Source organism: Peromyscus maniculatus, chromosome 21, assembly GCF_049852395.1.
Source record: "Peromyscus maniculatus bairdii isolate BWxNUB_F1_BW_parent chromosome 21, HU_Pman_BW_mat_3.1, whole genome shotgun sequence".
NCBI classification, from domain to species: Eukaryota; Metazoa; Chordata; class Mammalia; order Rodentia; family Cricetidae; genus Peromyscus; species Peromyscus maniculatus.
In genome coordinates this window covers 6,167,423-6,180,600 of record NC_134872.1, presented here as the reverse complement: position 1 = coordinate 6,180,600, position 13,178 = coordinate 6,167,423, and the positions used below count along the sequence as shown (strand labels likewise).

The 13,178-nt window shown below is 49.5% G+C and overlaps 1 long non-coding RNA gene across 1 annotated transcript; it reads right to left on the bottom strand.

Moving 5' to 3' along the window:
• Positions 1-4,506: 4,506 nt before the first annotated feature.
• Positions 4,507-12,812, bottom strand: LOC143269975 (uncharacterized). The gene is made up of 3 exons (XR_013046789.1): positions 10,900-12,812; positions 5,514-5,673; positions 4,507-5,094 (listed from the first exon to the last, which is right to left on the bottom strand). It is a non-coding gene; the product is annotated as an uncharacterized LOC143269975 (long non-coding RNA).
• Between the last annotated feature and the right edge of the window lie 366 nt (positions 12,813-13,178).

Below are 13,178 nucleotides of genomic sequence, written 5' to 3'. Positions count from 1 at the left end.
GGCTGCCGAGGGCGGCTTGGATTTAATCGTTGTTTCTCATTTTTTTCCCACGTAAATTGCCTTTTTCCCCCAATGCTATAAGTCAGGTTGAGATCAGTCTCGAAAAGATTGCCTTCATTATCTGAGTTTGTCAAGGGTGGTTTGAAACTTATCAGCCCTCCCCCAAGAAATGGTCCCCCCACATGCACATACCGATCCCCACAATGGCGATCAACTCCAAAAGGGGCCATCGAGCAATGAATTGATTGGGAATCTGGATAGTGTGTAGACAAAATATTTGTATAATTAATATGACTTTATTTCTTCTAACAGTAGGGATTCTTCTTTGCCTTAAAATACCAAAATAAAGCTGGACGGTGGCACGTGCCTTTAATCCCAGCAGATGTGAATGGATCTGTAAGTTTGAGTCCAGTCTGCTCTACACACTGAGTTTCAGGACAGTCAGGGTTACGTAGAGACCCTGTCCCAGAGAGAAAAACAGTACCATGTAGCTTAGAGAATTATGGGAAGATAGTCTAGTTCCTGTTGTTGTATGTTTTTGATGCAAGGTTTCATGCATCCCAGGCTGGCCTCACACTTCCTCCGGAGCTGAGGATGACCTTGAATTCAGACTCCTCCTGCCTCAATTAGTGCTGGGGTTTCAAATGTGCACCATTATGCCTGCTTTTACCTGCTGCTCAGGATCAGACTTAAGGCCCTGAGTGCTAGACAAGTGCTCTACCTCCTGAGCCACACTCCCAGCTCCACAGTGGTCTTTTTTGTTTGTTTTTGTTTTTCTGAGACAGGATTTCTCTGTGTAGCCCTGGCTGTCCTGGAACTCACTCTGTAGATCAGGCTGGCCTTGAACTCAGAGATCCAGTTGCCTCTGCCTCCTGAATGCTGGGATGAAGGGTGTGTGCCACCACCACCTACACAGAAATTTTGAATAGCATGTTCCAGCCAGTCTGCGGACCCGAAGGGCAATAAAGCCCTTTCAGCTTGTCTGGGATTAGCAAGGTAGCATGGACTGTGGCACTAGAGTCTCTGGGACAGTCCTTGGCATGGTGGGACAAGTTGTTCACCCTGCTGGGCTGTGTCTGTGTAGCTGATACCATGACCTTAACTGGTTCATGGGCCCTCATCCAGGAGGGGATGAAAGCGAGAAAGGCCCTGTGGTTCGGCTCATGGAAGAGCGCATGCTCATCACACATAAGGTCTTGGGTTCCATCTTCAGCATCAAAAAGAAAAGTGAATTGAAGGGGGGGGGGCACTGAGCCTGGTGTAGTGGCGCACACCTTTAATCCCAGCACTTGGGAGGCAGAGGCAGGCGGGTCTCTGTGACTCCGGGTAAAGGCATTTGCCACCATGTCTGAGGACCAGAGTTTGACCCCAGGTCCCTCCACGGTACAGGGAGAGAACAGACTCCTGAAGGTTGTCCTCCAACCACACACACACACACACACACACACACACACACACACACACACACACACACACACAGACTTTTTTTAAGAAGAGGAAGAAAGACTAGGGACTCAGGCTGTGTGAACTGACTTGGAGAACAGTTACTGAAATAATCACATTTTGAGAAATAAGATTCTGATGCCTTTGGCAGCCCTGAGAGTTGAGCCGAGGGCCTCCTGTGTGAGGAGTACCTACCAATGAGCTATCATTTGAACCCGTCCAAATCTTAGCTGAGCCTTTAAGGTAAGAATGCTAGAGCAAGGCAGTGGTGGCACACGCCTTTAATCCCAACACTCCGGAGGCAGAAGCAGATGGATCTCTGAGTTCAAGGCCAGCCTGGGCTACAGAAAGAGTTCCAGGACAACCAAGGCTGCACAGAGAAACTCTTTCTCCAGAAAAAGAAAAATAATGTGAGATTAGAATCACTTTTAGAGAGGGAAAACAGGCACAACGTTCTACATTTTCTTTGAGGCCAAGAGAATAGACCCCAGAAAAGCTTTAGCTTAGCAACCTATGTGGACACTGTTCCCCAAGTTCTTCTCTGGTTGTGAGCTTGGGCTGGCTGCCAGCCCTCGAGGTCTCCCTATTTAATTTTGGGGGGAACGAGGCTGGAACCTTCCTAAATTTGATTCCAAGGACCTCGCTCTTGGCAGAGAACCTCAGCGGGGTCAAGGGAGGATGGGGGCTTGGGAGCGAGGGCGCGGGATGGTCTTCCCCCTCCACACCCGATAGCGGTGGCTTCTGGGGCAGCGCTCAGACTGCTTCATAAAGAACAGCCCCGACTCGGTGCAGCTGGCCTGCTGCGTGCTGGGAGGACCCTGTGTGTCTGGAATCAGAGCTGGAACCGCTCAGCGCAGGAGCCTGGCTGGCTTTTCAAGCCGCCCTTCTCTCTCTCTCTCTCTCTCTCTCTCTCTCTCTCTCTCTCTCTCTCTCTCTCTCTCTCTCTCTCTGGTTTAACTGCTTTTTCTGGCCCCAGGGGATCCCTCGCAAGTTAATAAAACTTACTACATCAAAGGGCGCCACAACCATTACCCAATTAAAACCTACCAGGGCTCCTGAAGCAGGGGGAGCATGATTAACCCCATTTCACGGATGGGGAAACTGAGGTTAAGTGGCTTGAGCACCGCCCCCCCCCCAAGGAAATGAGGTCCTAGCTGTGTTAGGGATTTATGGCTTGTTCTCCTGGAGGTGGGGGTCGGGGGCTGTTTCTGCGGCACACTGATTTTTATTTTTCAAAAGTACCTTGATTCTTAGAAATTTCTCCCCCCTCCCCCCCAGCCCCCCTCCTGCAGGAAATGATTCCTCCGGCCGGGGCTGTGCTGGGCCTGAAGAAGGTCACTGATGCTGGCTGTCGCCTGGCTGCAGCTCCTGCCTGCAGTCTAGAGAGGTACCATAAAAACAGATGAAAGCCAGAGGTTCTGGGCAGCAATTTAGGAAACAACCTGGGCCTTTCAGAAATTAATGTTATTTAAAGGTGCAGATCCATCCCCCCCGGAGCCCTTCTGGGAGCTCAGTCAGCTTCTTTTCTGGCCCCTAATCCCCTCACTTGTGGCGAAGCTCGACCTCCTGGAGGGAAATCAGCAACAAGAATAAACCTAGCCCAACCTGCCCTGTGCCAGGCACCCCTCCTCCTTCCCAAAGAGCATAAAATTCCTAATCCTGTTTATTCTCAGCAGGGCATTAAACTCAGCTTCCAGTAGACGGTGGGTCCCATGGGGGTCTCCACGCCCCCCCCCCCCCAACCTTGTGTCCTGTCTGCTGTGGATGCAGCCAAGGCGATTGGGATCTTTCCTTCCTTCCTGTCCACTGAGCCCTCCAAACCGTGGTGATGCTGGGTGTTAAGTTTGCCCCGGCCTGCTGAAGGAGATTATATATTTTGGTTTGGATAACGCTGTGAGCCATGAGGAAGATTTTAGAGACTCTCGGAGTTTTCCAAAAAGTCTCCAGTGCCGTCCCAACCAATTATAACCCACCGAGGCAGGATGCCGTGTTTATATAAATAATTACCAGATTTCGGGTGGCCAGACGTGTTTCGGCACCCAAGAGGCAAGCCCATAAATTAATTTGGGGAATTAAGGGTCAGATTGATTTTATCTCTGCAAAGTGGGCCAGATTCCGGCAAGCTCCAGGGACATCCGGTCGGCTGAGCCTTAGGAAGTGTGGGCCCAGGAACCAGCGGGCTGGGGGATGCTGCTTCTCACTACCTGTTCTGCTTCTTCCTGCTCCCCCACCCCCTACTACCCAGATCCTGGGAGGGTGGGTTAGGAAGAGAATTGCCCCGACTTGCTCTCTGCTTACCCTACAGAGGAGGGGTGTGGGAGAGGGGCGTGGACACCAGTTCCCTGTCTGTTTTCTTCGTGGACCACATACATGTCAACCAGTAGATGAGCCACAGGATGAGCTCTGTGGGGGTCTTCTCCTCACGGGCCGCGCCTCCATGTTTTTATTCGGCCAACACACGGGGTGCTGGAGCCCAAGGCAGAGCACTTGCTAGCCTGGGGGCGCTGGGCATCACGGAGGAGGGCTGTGTCCCAGGAACCAGCATGCCTGAGCCTGAATTCTGGCTTCGCTAGCTCTTCTACGAAAGTGACCTAGTCCTCCCGACCTCCAATTTCTTGTCTGGAAATTGGGATAATGACATTACAGTACCCCAGGAATGGACGAGGAGTAAAGGGAGCCGGTTTTTTGTTTTTTTTTGTTTTTTTTTTTTTAAAGGAAAGTTCTGCGGAATTTCATCCTCTGACTGTTACATGGTCATTACCTTTTTTTGTTTGTTTGTTTTTGAGACAGGGTTTCTCTGTGTATATTCCTGGCTGTCCTGGAACTCGCTCTGTAGACCAGGCTGACCTTGAACTCATGGAGATCCACCTGCTTCTGCCTCCCTAGTGCTGGGATTAAAGTCATGCCCCACCACTGCCTGGCTCAGAACTTTTTTTTTTTTTTTTTTTTTTTTTGCATTACCATTTAAAAAAAATAAAAATAAAAATAAAAATAAAAGCCAGGCTGGCATTGAACTTGCTATGTAGCTGAGCATGACCTTGGAGCCCTGATGCTCCTACCTTCAGTGCTGGGATTACAAGCGGGCACAAGTTTATATGGTGGTGGGGAATGAATTTAGGGCTTGGTATGTGCTCACCATATCCTGGCTGGCCATGACCATCTTAACCAGAGCAGCCATGATTACCAGCACGAGACTCCAATGAGATCAGGAATGTTGAGGGGGTGGGGAGAGTCCTGGACCCTCACCTGAGATTCCTGCCGTTCAGCCTCTTCTGCACACCCCATCCTTCCCAGCTGCCTGTGGTCTCGGGTGCCTGAGTGGTTAGAGTGTAACTATGCATGCCGCTCAGGCTATCCACCACACGGGGGGTGCGGCGTGGGGTTTCCTGTGAAGACGCTGTCTGGGGATCACCCCTGCTCCTGTAAACGCGTTGGCACACTCATCTGAACTCGGTAGCACTATTCCTTTGGTGCCTTTCCTGGGGTGACTGGATCTTTGTCTCCATCTCCCCGGCACAGTTCTCACGGAGGTCTTAGGAGAGATCCGGGCACATAGGAAGCATATGGCAGGAACTGGTTGGTTGTGATTACTGTGGCATCTGCAGACCTCACCTCTGAGGTGGTGATGACCTGGTGGGGTGGGGTGGTCACCTGGGGACCCAGAAAGGAAAGGTGGTTCTTGTGAGGAGATGGCCTGAAGGAAGTCAGGCTTAAACCGGCCTTGGCAGGCGGTTAGCCATTTTGTAAAGTGTCTCCGTTTTGGTTAAACAGTGACAAGTCCCAAAACTAAAGCAGTTTTGTTCCCGGCGTTAAAGCACCTTAATTTTCCAGATTCTTCCCTCCCTGCCCTCTTGACCCCAAGTAATGGCTGACCATGAGAGATGTTTATCGTCGCTTGGCATTCTTCTCTTTTTCCCCCAGCCACAGCCAACTGCCGACCCAAAGGGGAGACTTTCCCTCCCCTCCCCCTTTTTCTGCCCTGTAACTGCCCCTGGCTTGTAAGTGGACCCTCGGGGTCCCTTCCGCTGGCCCTCTCCAGAGTAAACTCCATGTCACGTTCTTCAACAGACCTCAAGAGGACGTGCATGGTTGGCCACCAGATGGGGGTCAGGGAGCTTAAGAAAGGCCTCAGCATGCTAGAAGATGGAGGAGGGCATCAACAGAGTCTGCGGCCTTCACATGAAGAAGCAGCCCGATCCTGTCAAGGCTCACGAGTCAGGGCTGCCCTTTCTGGGAGAGAGAGGAGGAGCTCTGAGTCGAGAGAGAGCTCACTGAACAGGCGTGGAGCTCACCACTATAGAGAGCATAGCGGCTGGCCAGTGACTCGGGGGATCCGCCCGTCTCCTTCCTGCCCCACCCCACCAGTGCCGGGGTTACAGGGCCGCACCACCACACCTGTCTCCTGTGGGTGCTGGAGATCTGAACCTGGGGTCCCCTGCTTCTGCAGCAGGCGCTTTCCTGACTCAGCCATCTCCCCCAATGGCTCCTAAGCCATCCTTTGAATACGTCCTAGCTGGGGATGACACTCAATGTGGTTTCTTCTCTGGTGTGGCAGGCTCTGCCTGCCCTTTCTTTTTTTAAAAAGATTTATTTATTTATTATGTATACAGCATGTATGACTGCAGGCCAGAAGAGGGCACCAGATCTCATTACAGATGATTGTGAGCCACCATGTGGTTGCTGGGAATTGAACTCAGGACTTCCGGAAGAACAGTCAGTGCTCTTAACCTCTGAGCCATCTCTCCAGCCCTATGCCTGTCCTTTCTATAAGTCAGAAAATATTGAAGGGCTAGGGATGTGGCTCAGGTGGAGGTGGAGTATTTGCCAAGTGCTGGTCAGTTTTTGTCAACTTGACACAAGTCAGGGATACCTGGGAAAAGGAAAACCCTAGTGGAGGAACTGCCTCTGGCAGATTCATCTATGCGGATGTTTTCTTTGCTTCTCTCTCTCTCTCTCTCTCTCTCTCTCTCTCTCTCTCTCTCTCTCATTTTTTTTTTTAAATTTTTTGATACAGGATTTCTCTGTGTAGTCCTGGCTGTCCTGGATCTCACTCTGTAAACCAGGCTGGCCTCAAACTCACTGAGATCCGCCTGCCTCTGCCTCCCGAGTGCTGGGATTAAAGGCGTGCGCCACCACCGCCCAGCCGCTTTTCTTTAAATATTTTTTTTTTAATTATGTACAAGTGTTTTGCGGGCATGCATGTCTGTGTACCATGAGAATACCTGCAGAGGCCAGAAGAGGGCGTCAAATCCCCCAGAACTAGAGTTACAGGTGGCTAGGAGCTGCCCAAAGTAGCAGTAATTGCTCTCAACACTGAGCATCTCAGTGGGGCGACTTCTTAGTTGCTGATTGATTGTAGGAGGACCCAGGCCGTCGTGGGCGCTACCATCCCTGACCTCCGCTGTATAAGAACGTTGGCAGAGCAAGCCAGCAGGCTGGGCTCCTCCGTGGTTCCCACTTCCGTTCCCGCCCTGACTTCCCTCAGTGATAGTGATTGCAACCTGGAAGATGGAAGGAATGAATGCTTTCTCCCTAAGGTGACCGACTTTCTCCGGTATTTCGTCACAGCAACAGAGAAGCCATCTAGGACACCAGCATGCACCAGACCCTGACACTCCCCACTCCAGCACCTCGCAAAACGGGGGCGGGGGGGGGGGTGTTGATGGCTCACACCTGTAGTTCCAGCACTTTGGAAGTAGAGGCAGGGGGATTAGGAATTCAAGGCCATCTTTAGCTATATGCCAAGTTTGTGGTCAGTCTGGGCTACACTAGAACTCTGTCTCAAAAGAAAAAAAAAAAAATCCTGTCCTCAGCACAGATGAGGTTGACCACAGGAAGACTGACCCGAGATCCAGAGGAACAGACGTGGCGAGTCCAGACCTGCACGCCTGGAGAAATACTCCCGCTTCCACTTGGAAGATGGGATAAATATTGCTTGTAATCTTACTGTGTGAATAAATGAGTGTTATACCAAGTCCGAATCAAGAGTGATTATTCCTCCCCCGTAACCGGGATGTGTGCTTGCCACAGAAATATAAGAATTTATTGTTAACTTTTAAAAAATTATCCTTGCTGGACAGTGGTGACACAGCAATACTCCCAGCACTCAGGAGGCCGAGGCAGGCAGATCTCTGAGTTCAAGGCCAGCCTGGTCTACACAGAGAGTTCCAGGACAGTCAGGGTTACACAGAGAAACTCTGTCTGAAGGGGGAAAGTGGCCCTAGTCATCCATCTAAAATGGAATTTCTGAAGAAACTTTTGCTTGGATAGCAAAGATAAAGATAAATCAATTCAGGAGACATTCAGCAAGTGTGCCAACCATAGGCCTGGCTTTGCTGTGGTTTCTACAAAAGATAAGAAAGAATTTGAAAAGAAACAAGGATATTTTTGCTTCCAACTAAAGTGGCGCAATGGTGAATGTATTTAGTCTCCTGTCTGGTGAGTGAGAGGGAGGGGGAAGTGGGGAGGGGAGGGGAGGGGAGGGGAGGGGAGGGGAGGGAGGAAGAAGACAAAGAGGAGGCTGGAGAGCCGGCTCAGTGGTTAAGAGCACTAGCTGCTCTTCCAGAGGACAGGGGTTGGGGTCCCAGCACCCACAAGGCGGCTCACAACTGTTGTCTTTAACTCCAGTTCCTGGGGATCCGACCCTCTTCTGGCCTCTGATGGCACTGCACTAATGTAGAGCTTGTCTAGACAAATTAACATATACACATAAATAAAAAAATAAGATTATGTTTTTAAAAAGAAAAGAAGATATGATGGAGGAGGGAAAGGAAGAAAGGTAGGAATAAAGAAACCATTGTTTTCTAGAATTTACCAGCGAAGGAAAAGCCTTGCTGAGAGGCAGAAAATAAAACATGATCTAGCATCACTCCAGCTGTTTGGAACTCAAAACCTTGCCTTGGCCTCCAATCTATTAATTGCTGGGTGCCACCATACCCAGTAACAAATTGTAAATCTAAATCCAGTAAAACATCACGTGGGCTATGGGATGGCTCAGTGGGTAAGGGAGCTTGGCAGCCTGAGCTCAGTCCCCAGGACCCACATGACAGAGGGACAGAGGACTCCTACAAGCTGTCCTCTGACCTACACACACACACACACACACACACACACACACACACACACACGTACACACACATACACGTATGACACACATGCGCGCACACACCGAGGCCAGTGAGCATGTACAAGTTTGCTGCACACATATGCAAAATAAATAAAAATGTAAAGAAGAAATCTTTAAGAATAAAAGTATAATAGCGACCTTTTCAGACAGACAAAAGTTGGAGGAATCTGTCAGCAGCAGAACTGCATTGTAGAAAATTGCTAAAATCCCCCAGACAGAGGCAAACGATGCCAGATGGACCGCGGCTCTGCTCAGAAGAACAGGGCAAAACCACAGGATTTGAAGCAATGGTTTATATCTTTTTCAAAGATAATTGACTACTTAAACCAAAAATTCATGTTGTATTGTGTGGTTTAAAACATGTATATGTAAAACGTATAACAATAAAAGCCAAAAGGTCAGGAGGAGAAATGAATTCATATTGTAGGAAGATTCTTTTATGTGAAATGGGGAAGACAACAGTGATAAGATATATATATATATATATATATATATATATATATATATATATATATATATAATTTTATATGTCAATAATTATATATGTAGATATATGGATATGGAGTCTGGAGAGAGTGCTCGCTGCTCTTACAGAGGACCAAGTGTGGTTCCCAGACCAAGTTGGGCAGCTTAGAAATGACTATAACTCCAGCCCCAGAGGAATCTGACGCCCTCTTCTGGCCTCCTTGGATACCTGCACTCATATACACACACATAGGTACATAAATGAAAAATAAAAACTCGTATTTTCTTAAAGGGATTGGGGGCTGGAGAGATGGCTCAGCAGTTAAGAGCACTGGCTGCTCTTCCAGAGGACCAGGTTCAATTCCCAGCACCCACATGGCAGCTTGTAGCTATACATAACTTCTGTTCCAGGGGATCTGACATCCTCATAGAGACATACCTGCAGGCAAACACCAATGTACACAAAACAAGAATAAATTATAAAAAGAGTTTGGGTATCTTGGCGCACACCTTTGATCCCAGCACTCAGGAGGCAGAGGCGGGTGGATCTCTGTGACTTTGAGGCCAGCCTGGGCTACAGAGTGAGATCCAAGACAGCCAGGGCTATATATATATGCACCATATAAATATCAATATATATGTGATTAAACCCTATAAAAAGCCACTAAAATAGCAGAACAAAAATAATAGTAACCAAGACAGAGGACAAAATGGAGTCATGGAAATGAACAGAGAAGAAATGGAAGGTAGACTCTGCCTTAGTCTGCAGATAATAGTTAATAGTCATGCCAGAATAGTTAATAGTCATGCCAGGCACAGCAGCTTGCATGTGGCCCGGCTGTTAGGGAGGCCGGCCTGTGCAGTGAGAATCCCTGGTGGAAGAGACGGCAAAGCGCTCAGGCCCGTGCTTTACACAGCGTGAGGAATGAGGGGAGATGCTTGGTCAGTGAGAGGCCATAATCCCATCACCGGGGAGGGGAGGGGGAGGCTGCCAGATCCCTGGGGATCCTCGGTCGGCCAGCCCAGCCCAGCCCACGTGGTGAGTTCTGGATCGGGAGACCCCACAAGTTTCAGGTTGAATGAAAAAGACCAAAGGATGAGTTAAAGAGCAAGACACTGATAAGATAAAATCTAAGGCTAGGGCTGGGGGACGCTCAGGGGTAAAGGTCACGAGCCCGGTTATGAGTTCATCCCAAGACCCACACTATGGAAGGAGAGAACCAGCTCCTACATGTTGTCCTCTCTCCCCACGAGTGCTGTGACATGTGTGTGCCGCCCACCACCTCCCTAACAAATATAATAGAAGTGTAATACACTTTTTTAAATTGAAAAATAGAGATCCACCATGGCAATCCTCCTCACAGGACGGCGCTGGTGATGACCGCAGCACCTTGAGTTCCTGTGACCCCATCTCACCTGGGGAATTAAGCAGGGGCAGGCTTTGTTAGTACTTGGATGGGAGAAATACAGAAGCGACTTTATTAATATCAAAGATTTCGCCAGGTGGTAGTAGCGTAAGCCTTTAATCCCAGCACTCAGGAGGCAGAGGCAGGTGGATCTCTGTGAGTTCGAGGCCAGCCTGGTCTACAGAGCGAGTTCCAGGACAGGCACCAAAGCTACATAGAGAAAACCTGTCTCAAAAAAACAAACAAACAAACAAACAAAATCAAAGATTTCAGAGCAAAGAATGTTGTTGAATGTTAAGAAAATACTTGGGAGGCAGAGGCAGGCAGATCTCTGAATTGGAGGCCAGCCTGATCTACAGAGTGAGTTCCAGGACAGCCAGGATTACACAGAGAAACCCTGTCTCAAGAAAACAAAACAAAAAGAACAACAAAAACCTTTAATAATGATAGTCAACCCACCAGAATTATTTTGCTCTGTGCTTGCTTCCTTGTTTCCAGGCTTCATGTAGCCAGTCTGGCTTCCAACTCAGTCTGTAGGCAGGTGTGACCTCGAACTTCTGATCATCCCATGCTGTGCTCACCTCCCCAGTGCTGGGGTCGCAGGCGTCACCATCATGCTCTGTTGGAGTGGTGCCGGGGATCAAACCTGCGGCTTTGTGCATGCTTGACAAGCGCTCTGCCTACTGGGCCACATCCTGAGCCTCAATTCATCCAAAGTCTAAAGTGTGTGCACCTAATAACAGAACATGAAAGTATATGAGGCAAAAACGGGCAGAACTACAACTATAACAATCACGGCAGATGGCTCACTATTCCGCAATTACTTATGTGGAAAATAAAGGCGGCTATGGAAGACTGGAGCAACACCACCAACCTGACCTCTGTGACCTCCTGGGTTGTCCCATCCAACAGCAGCAGAACACAAATACTTTTCAGACTCCCAGAGAACAGTTACCAAAATAGGCCATATTCTTTCAATAAGGCAAGTCTCAGTATATTTAAAAAGATTCAAGCAATAAAAAAAAAAATGTTTTCTCACCACAATGGAATTAAATTAGAAGCTAATAATAAAGATCCTTGGAAAAATCCCCAAATATTCGGGAACTTGGCTTCTAAATAACTATGGGTCGGAGGAGAACGCAAAGAGGAACGCCAATGCATTTTGCGTGGGACTGGAACCCGAGCATGAAGATGTGTTGGCGTCACCAGACCAGTCCAGGGAGGCTCCTGTTTTAAGTCTCATTTCTGCTGTGATAAAGCACTCTGACAGAAAGCGGCTGAGGGAGAAAGGTTGATTTTAGCTCACAGTTCCAAGTCACATACCGTCCGTCTCCCGGGCCAGTCAAGGTGATGGGACTTAGCCCATCACATCATCACCACGGACAAGCACAGAGAGAAACGAGCACACCTGTGCTTCCGGTACTCGGCTCTCTCCACTCCTTATACGGCCAAGGACCCCAAGCCTAGGGAATTGTGCCACCCACCGTGGACTGGGCCCTCCCACACCAGTCAAGGCAATCCTCCATAGACATAGCCACAGGCCAAGCTGATCTAGATGGTCCCTGGTTGAGACTCGGGTCTACATAGCAAGTTCCAGGCAAGCCAGGGATACATAGAAATATCCTGTCTCCAAAAAGAAAAATAAAATTAAAACTAGAAACTAGATGTGGTAGTGCAGACTTTTAATCCCAGCACTTGGGAGGCAGAGGCCAGTGGGTCTCTGGGGGTTCGAAGCCAGCCTGGTCTACAGAGTGAGATCCAGGACAGCCAGGGCTACACAGTAAAGAGCCTGCCAAAAACAATAAGAAAAGAAAATTAAAACCAATAACTTAAGCTTTCACCTGAAAGCATTAGGGAAACAAAAACAACAATAAAAACAAACAAGCAAAAAGACTTGCTGACTCAGGCTTAGGATCCGAGCTACTCAGAAGGCTGAGGCAGGAGGACCACAAGTTTAAGATGGACATACTGTTTCAGTGGTGAGAGTTACCCAGTAATATTTCCAAAATTCAGCTTTAAGTGATGGCCCACACCTGTAATCCCAGCACACAGGAGGCAAAGGCAGGCTGATCTCTGTGAGTTCGAGGTCAGCCTGGGCTACATAGTTAGACTATCTCTTAAACCAACAAAAAACTAGAAAGCAGTCGTGGGACTTCTACCGTGCCTCATTCACCCAACCTGTGTCATGTGCTCAGGGTCCAAAATTTAGTGTAGCTGGAATAAATTAACTTAACTTACCCTCAATAAACTGACACATGGGTTTGAGGCAGCTGGTAACCCCTTAGCAGCTTCCGGAAGCACGGAGTGCAAACACTGCTTCCAACCATAAGGAACCTTATTATAGAGGGACCAGCACCTGCACACTGAAGAGAGGGGGGAGGAGGGAGGGGAGGAGGGAGGGGAGGAGGGGGGAGGAGGGGGAGGAGGGGGAGGAGGGAGGGGAGGAGGGGGGAGGAGGGGGAGGAGGAGGGGGAGGAGGGAGGGGAAGAGGGGGAGGAGGGGGAGGAGGGAGGGGAGGAGGGGAGGAGGGGGAGGAGGGGAGGAGGGAGGGGAAGAGGGGGGAGGAGGGGGAGGAGGGAGGGGAAGAGGAGTGGGAGGAGGGAGGGGAGGAGGGGGAGGAGTGGAAGAGGAAGGGGAGGAGGGGGAGGAGGAAGGGGAGGAGGGGAGGAGGGAGGGGAGGAGGGGGAGGAGGGAGGGGAGGAGGGGGAGGAGGGGAAGAGGAGGGGGAGGAGTGGAAG